Genomic DNA, 7,500 nt, shown 5'->3' with positions numbered 1-7,500 from the left:
ACTTGGCCTCCAGACGAGCAACAGAACTGAAGGAAAGATTGTGAAACTGACATATGACATTAACGATTTACCTAAACGGATGCATAATAGATCTTCGTTGTGTTCCTCCACAGGGCTTAGAGTGACAGGCACCAATAAATTCCCTCTGTTCTAAGAAGCAGCCCGAGCCATCTCACACAAACACAAACAAACAAAAAACACCTCCACTCACCACACACACACACACACATACACACACACACACACACACACACACACACACACACACACACACACACACATACCTCCCCCCCCCCCCCATACACCACGATGACCCAGATTCCACCCGACATGGCCACGCAAAGCAGCCCCACCATCCACTGTGGCCACGCGAGATGGACACTTCCGTTCCACCTCCCCTGCCTGGCCATTCCGCCACGCACAAGCGAGAGCCTATGTCATTCAGGAGAACATCCATCGCCGTTCAAAAGAGGAGAAAGCGGTCCAGTGACTGCATACATCCCGATGACGTCACAGTTACCATGGTAACGTCAAGCGTCCTCCTCGTCCTCCTCCTCGTTTACCTCCTCGTTTACCCTTTTCCTCCACCTCCTCTTAGATCTTTTCCTCCCCCTTCTCCTTCTCTGCCCTCTTCTCCTCCTTCTTATTCTTTTTCCTCTATCATCTATCCTCCCCCTCCTACACCCCTTCCCTCCCTCCCTCCCTTCCTCCTCCTTTTCCTATATCTCTTCCTCCACCTTCACCATCCTCCTCCACCTCCACCTCTACTTCTACCTCCACCTCTACCTCTACCTCTACCTCCACCTCCACCCCCACCCCCACCCCCACCTCCACCTCCACCCCCACCTCCCTCCTCCTCTTCCCCGCGGGGCAGAGGAGCTAGTCCTTCTCGCCGCCGCTTTTAATGACTTCCCCGTTTATTCTGAACGCTCAACTTGCCCAGATTAACAATACGAGTTTGAAGGTGCAAAGTCCAGTATAATTGTGGGCTAAAAATAGACTGTATCACGAACCAAGTTTATGAAAGTTCTAAATTCAGAAAACTTTGAAGGCGTTCCATACTCTTGAACACTATAATGACCTGAAAGAAAGTATCGAGGCTTGCGTATACTTTGGACTCGGAGAATAGAAAGTAAACCGGTGTGTGTGTGTGTGTGTGTGTGTGTGTGTGTGTGTGTGTGTGTGTGTGTGTGTGTGTGTGTGTGTGTGTGTGTGTGTGTATAATATATATATACATATATATATATATATATATATATATATACACACACACACAGATACATATATGAAATGAAATCAGCCACAGTAAGAAATGAAATTTACTGCGGCTGTTTTCCTTTCTTCTTTGTGTACACGTTACTGTGTTTGTGTCATATATATATATATATATATATATATATATATATATATATATATATTATCATCAGCCTGCGTGCGTGCGTGTGTTTTTACGCTTGCATCTATGCTAGTATACATACACACCAACAAAAACAAAACACCCATTCACACCACATGAACGGCGTTACCACCAACAAATTGAAAGTGCATATCCCACATTATCCAAAAAAATCTACCCAATATTCCTCTCCCTCTCTGACAGCGCCCCGGCCCCCCTTCCCGGCCCCCCTCCCAGCCCCGCCTCCCTGGCCGATCCCAACCACCGCCAACATCTGTGTAGTTGACCAAGCTGTGCCTCATGCATCACTGGCTCCAGGCTGAGGGCTGCGAAAAAGAGGCGAGGAGAGAATGGGAAACAGAGAGAGAGAACAAGAGAGAGGGAGGGAGGGAGAACACGGGAGATACAGGAAGAGAGAGAAAAGGTGGGAGTGAAGGAGACGAGAGAGAGAGAGAGAGAGAGAGAGAGAGAGAGAGAGAGAGAGAGAGAGAGAGAGAGAGAGAGAGAGAGAGAGAGAGAGAGAGAGAGAGAGAGTGTGAGAGAGAGTGAGAGAGAGAGAGAGAGAGAGAGAGAGAGAGAGAGAGAGAGAGAGAGAGAGAGAGAGAGAGAGAGAGATGAGAGAGGGAGAGAGAGAGAGAGAGAGAGAGAGGGAGAGAGAGGGAGAGAGAGGGAGAGAGAGGGAGAGAGAGGGCGAGAGAGGGCGAGAGAGGGAGAGAGAGGGAGAGAGAGGGAGAGAGAGGGAGGGAGGGAGGGAGGGAGGGAGGGAGGGAGGGAGAGAGAGAGAGAGAGAGAGAGAGAGAGAGAGAGAGAGAGAGAGAGAGAGAGAGAGAGAGAGAGAGAGAGAGAGAGAGAGAGAGAGGAGGGGGGAGGCAGACGAAAGCAAAAAAGAGGGGGGGGGGGCGTTTGCCAAAAAAAAAAACAAAAAAAAAAAAAGTGAACTTGACTTCACTCTAACCCTTTTCTCGGTGATGAATATGAAAGGAAATTATGATGTGCGTGGGAGGTGGAGGGGGCGATGGTGACGAGAGGTTGTTGGTAATGTAATATTTATCTAATATTAATTTCTTATACACCTTTTAACACCCAAGGTTACGCCCTTCGCCATTCAGGTGGAAATCTGGTGTATTTTTTATCATATTTTGAAACAATTCGTGTTTAGTTATCAAAAAACAAGAAGCATTCTGGTACCATAACTAACAAATAGTCTATATCACCAATAAATATCACATAAATCCAGACACGAACATGCTTTTGTGTGTGTGTGTGTGTGTGTGTGTGTGTGTGTGTGTGTGTGTGTGTGTGTGTGTGTGTGTGTGTGTGTGTGTGTGTGTGTGTGTGTGTGTGTGTGTGTGTGTGTGTGTGTGTGTGTGTGTGTGTGTGTGTGTGTGTGTCTAAAACCATAATAAAACAAATAAACGAGACATAAACACACAACAGAGAAAGAAAGATATAAACACAACTTAATCCCCGACACACAACGGGCGTTTCGATCTCCACATCCTCACCGAAAAAAAAAATAAAAAAAATCCTACACAAAACAAGAAGGGAAACCAAACCCTTCTCTGGCCCACGATCGCTGCCATCGCGTCTCCCTGTGCGTAACGTCCAGCGATCATGACACTTTCCAATCAACGCCAATCATCACTAATTAAGCGGCCATCTAATTAAATTCATGGCCAAGTCACCGCAGCTTCCGGGTCATTTAGGCCATGTAACCACAATGCAAAGCAGATGGTTTCCCTTTTGAAAGTTTTTTTTTATTTTCGTAAAAGCCATTTGATTATAGTGTATATGGAGGAATGAATATTACACATTTTATCATATGCGTTGGTAATATAAGCTATCCTCTAATTCTGAATCTAATCATTGGCCAGAAAGTCTAGATAATAATCCTAGGAGTGTTCGTTTTACAAACTGGTCGTTGTCTTGATCATAATGCTAATTGGGAAAACAAGTAAAAAAAAAAAAAAAAAAAAAAACGCGTTCAACAATTGGCTCAGTTACCGGTAAAATTGGAAAATCACCGTTTTCTGTAATTCTTTACTTCGGGGTTACTATAATATTTGGATTATCACCTACATAAGAATTGTAGCTCAGTTATAACCATTCAATATCATCTCACCTGCTTTTATGACTACTTCCTCGAACCATTAGCCACTTTAATCTACATTTATCTCAGGATGCGATTATTTTAATCAACACCACGCTGTCATACAAACAGAAGCAGACGCGTGCACACAGACAGACAGACAGACAGACAGAGACAGACAAACACAAACATGACAAAAATATATACAAGAACACACACACACACACACACACACACACACACACACACACACACACACACACACACATACTACATACATACATACATATATATCTATATATGCATATGTATATAGATATTATATATATATGTATATATATATATATATATATGCATATGTATATGCATATGTATATATATATACATATATGTTTATGCATATGTATATGTATATGTATATGTTAATGTATATGTGTATGTGTATATGAATATGTGTACATATGTGTGTGTGTGTGTGTGTGTGTGTGTGTGTGTGTGTGTGTGTGTGTGTGTGTGTGTGTGTGTGTACATATATATATATATATATATATATATATATATATATATATATAATACACACACACACACACACACACACACACACACACACACACACACACACACACACACACACACACACACATACACATACACACACACACACACACACACACACATATTTAACAAAGTGTTATATTAGAATTCAAATATAACACTGTTTTACATATAAAATATCTATATAAATCAGCAGGTACCGCACCTGCCTTCAGGTTTTAAAATACACATATTTCATATTCTCCAATAAATATAACGCACCCACAACGATCACATCATCATCAGCACTGCACCTCGCACATTCTCAAAACAGCGCTATCCAACACCTCTCTCGCTCGCGGCTACTTACACCACACACGCGCGACTCCTGCCCTGTCCTTCGCCGACGGTGCCCAATGCTGCTTCGCTGGGGAGACTCCGACGGGGAAATGGCGAGGGCACGGTAGTGATCCTACACTAAGGTCCTGCCTGGGACACCCTGCGGTTGCTACACACACCTGTATTAATAAGCGGTTGGGTAGGATGTGGAGGGGGGAGGGCAGTAGGGAGGGGAAGAGAAAAGGAGGGAGGAGGGAGGAGGGAGGGTAGGGGGTAGGAGGTAGGGAGCAGGGAATAGGCGGAGAGGGTATGCATCAACCCTGCCCCCCCTCGCTTCCCCTCCCCTCTCCCGCAACGCCCAAACAACACTAGCTGGGCTCGTTATTTCGCCATGCTCGCTGTGTGATTTAATGCACATGAATAAGACCCCGTCCCATCACATCTAAGCTTGCAAACAGTTAAATCTCTAACTTGAAAATTGACTAAATATCAATAAAACACTGAATCCGATCTGTCCTTCGTTTCTGTGTGGTCTTGCGGCCCCCATACCCCATCCACCCCCACCCACCCCTTCATGGCAACAACAAGTCAAAACCGCGGCACTCTCCCAACACACTACAAAACGCCTCAGTCTGGGGGGTTCCTTATCGCCTCCGCGTCTCCAACCCCGCCCTCACGCCCCCGCCCACCACGCTCAAAGGCCCCCTGCAGTCGACCCCCAACGCCACCCACGCGCCCGCGCCCACGCCCACAGCTACCCGGACAACCTGTCTGTTCATCATTCTCGCTTCATAACAAACGACTCTCGCGGTGTGCACGGTGACTGACGGCCGAATTTCGAATTGGAAAACAGCTGATGAATGCTCGGTTGGCCGACTCACAATGAGCACGGACTGTAATTATGCTAAGTATGGCTCATTAATTTTGATTCCAGTAAATTGACTAACCCTCCTTCTGTTCCGATAAAGCGAAAACCTGTTGATATTTTTTTTTTTTTTTTTTTTAATATGTTAGTTTTATATTTTGTATTAGTATGCAAACCACAATTACTGCAAAAAAAATCGTTATCATAATTTGGTTATTTGTCCATGATGACATAAAAAGAAATTAGTGATTTTCAAATAATTCAAGCCACATCCATCGCCATGGCACAAACAATCCCATAAAATACTACATCACACCAGGATAAAACAGATCTACGCATATAGGCGAATGCACCTCTTTTTCACATTTCCTTTGAGTCACCCCTAGAATAACACTTTTGCCTCGGTGCTTTGTGATACGTTTTCTATGATACACTCTATGCAAGGGGACACCAAGCGTTAGCGAGAACCAAACAATTGTTGGGCAAACTTTTTCAAGTTTTTGAACTAAGATTACTCGAAGAATTTTTCACATATCAGCTATTCATTGAACTACTCTTTTATGATCTGTATCAGCGAACGATTTTACGAAATTTCAAAAACGTCATCTCTGGGAAAATATAATTACAAGTGAACATACAAATATATAGACATTAATTTCAGCAAACAGACGTGAAAACAGCAATCAGGCAAATAAAAAATGTAGTTTAAAAATATCGCAGTAGAATAATGCTAAAGCTAAAATCACAAAGGACGCTGTGAACTAAGATTCCTACAACTACCATTTTCACGTGATACGCATCATGGATAATCACCTCTAAGAACACCAAACGTATAAATAAACTCCAAATACTAATGCAAAAAATACGCCAAAGAGGAAGAGTCTGCGTCTCAAAACACAAACAAAAAAAGTTTTAAAAAAATAAATTCAATAGTTTCAAGATAAGAAAATGTCAGAGTCAAAAATCCTTTTTTTAATTTCCTTGCGTCATCTTGGTTTTATTTCAAGTGTAAGTAAGACGTAAATACATACGCTGGTCCATCGCATGTTCGCACATATGCCTGCAACAGCCTTTATGGGTGTTTTCTGATGTTAAAAAACACTTTGGAAGAGCACAGAATCATAACAATCACAGAAGCAGTTTCAAGAATTCATATTTTTGGTTACGCTTCTTTGTTGTTGCTTTTGTTGTTGTTTTTTTCATTTTCTGATGCAAAATTGAAATGTTAATGATATAAAGAAATCATCCATAATCTATACACACACAAAAAAACTTGCTGAGGCCAAGCCAATGCCGCGCAGATCCACAAACCTTTCTCACAGACGTTGTTGCTCCATATAATCCAGACACAAAGCACTTCTATTTCCGAGCGATGCCAATCTCTCTCTATTCCACGGTCATTTCCTCCAAAGCACAAAACGTCGAAGTTGCGTTCACATACACTTCCATTCGTCACTGTTCACAGATCGCAAAAAAAAAAAAGCTGAACACAGGGTCGCAAGCACTTGTTTATCACCTGAACTAAGGTGAGCATCACTTGCAGGAGAGAAGACGCGGCCGTCTAGGTATCCTAGGTCAGCACAGGTAGACTCAGCCACTTGTCGGCCGTGACCTGTCCTTGCCCGCGTCGCGCTTGCAAACAACCCGCGTCATCGCACGTCACGCGAAATTCGACCTTGTGCACGCCTGGACTGCGGGTCATGCCCCACTTTCCACGCGGGCGAGGGTTGTGTCCCTTAGGCCAGTCCAGGGCTCCCTTGAATCGGTTCCCTTTTTAGCGTGTTTCCATTTCCATATTTGGTATAAAAACAAATGGTCCAAAAGGTGAAAAGGCTATCTTTCGCCCTCGTGGGCATCCGCCTCTCTGCCCGGCGTCTGACCTCTCCTGGAAAGACTTTAATAGTTTTTTTCCAGCTAACATCACAGCAAATATCATCCCAAAGTAGTGACTGCATAGAGTCCGAAGTCCCCTGGCTCCGCTGTGAGTGGCTTGCGCCCCTAGGTCCGTGACCTGACGCGAGGTCAGCTAAGCTCCTCCCTCCGACCTCGGCGGCCCCCGGTGACTCTCCCTTTCTCCCCCAGGGCCCGCGCCGGGATTTGCGATTGTGTCTCATTCTTCCCCCGTTCGCGGACGGAAAACGAACAAAAAGGGAAGCAGCGAAGCGCGATTAACAATGTCTTCCTGCCCGAGTCGAGCGAGCGACTGTCACCTCTCCGGCAGCAGGTCACAGAGGCGAACGTCGTGCCATATGCTCCTGAATGCATGGAAAGGCACTC

The 7,500-nt window shown here is 44.5% G+C and overlaps 1 protein-coding gene across 3 annotated transcripts in view; it reads right to left on the bottom strand.

The window, feature by feature from the left end:
- LOC125039399 (myocyte-specific enhancer factor 2-like) overlaps positions 1 to 7,500 on the bottom strand; it is a 349,376-nt gene that overhangs the window by 167,484 nt on the left and 174,392 nt on the right. The window contains exon 1 of one of the 3 annotated variants that reach the window (XM_047633262.1): positions 6,535 to 6,666. The exons of the other annotated variants lie outside the window; for them this stretch is intronic. The gene's annotated coding sequence lies outside the window, so the exon portion shown is untranslated. Of the gene's footprint in view, positions 1 to 6,534; positions 6,667 to 7,500 lie in introns of those variants that run through there. 3 annotated transcript variants of the gene reach the window in all.

Source organism: Penaeus chinensis, chromosome 27 (genome assembly GCF_019202785.1).
Source record: "Penaeus chinensis breed Huanghai No. 1 chromosome 27, ASM1920278v2, whole genome shotgun sequence".
In the NCBI taxonomy this organism is placed as follows: Eukaryota; Metazoa; Arthropoda; class Malacostraca; order Decapoda; family Penaeidae; genus Penaeus; species Penaeus chinensis.
Note: the sequence above shows the minus strand (reverse complement) of the source record. Positions and strands in the feature narration are given on the sequence as shown.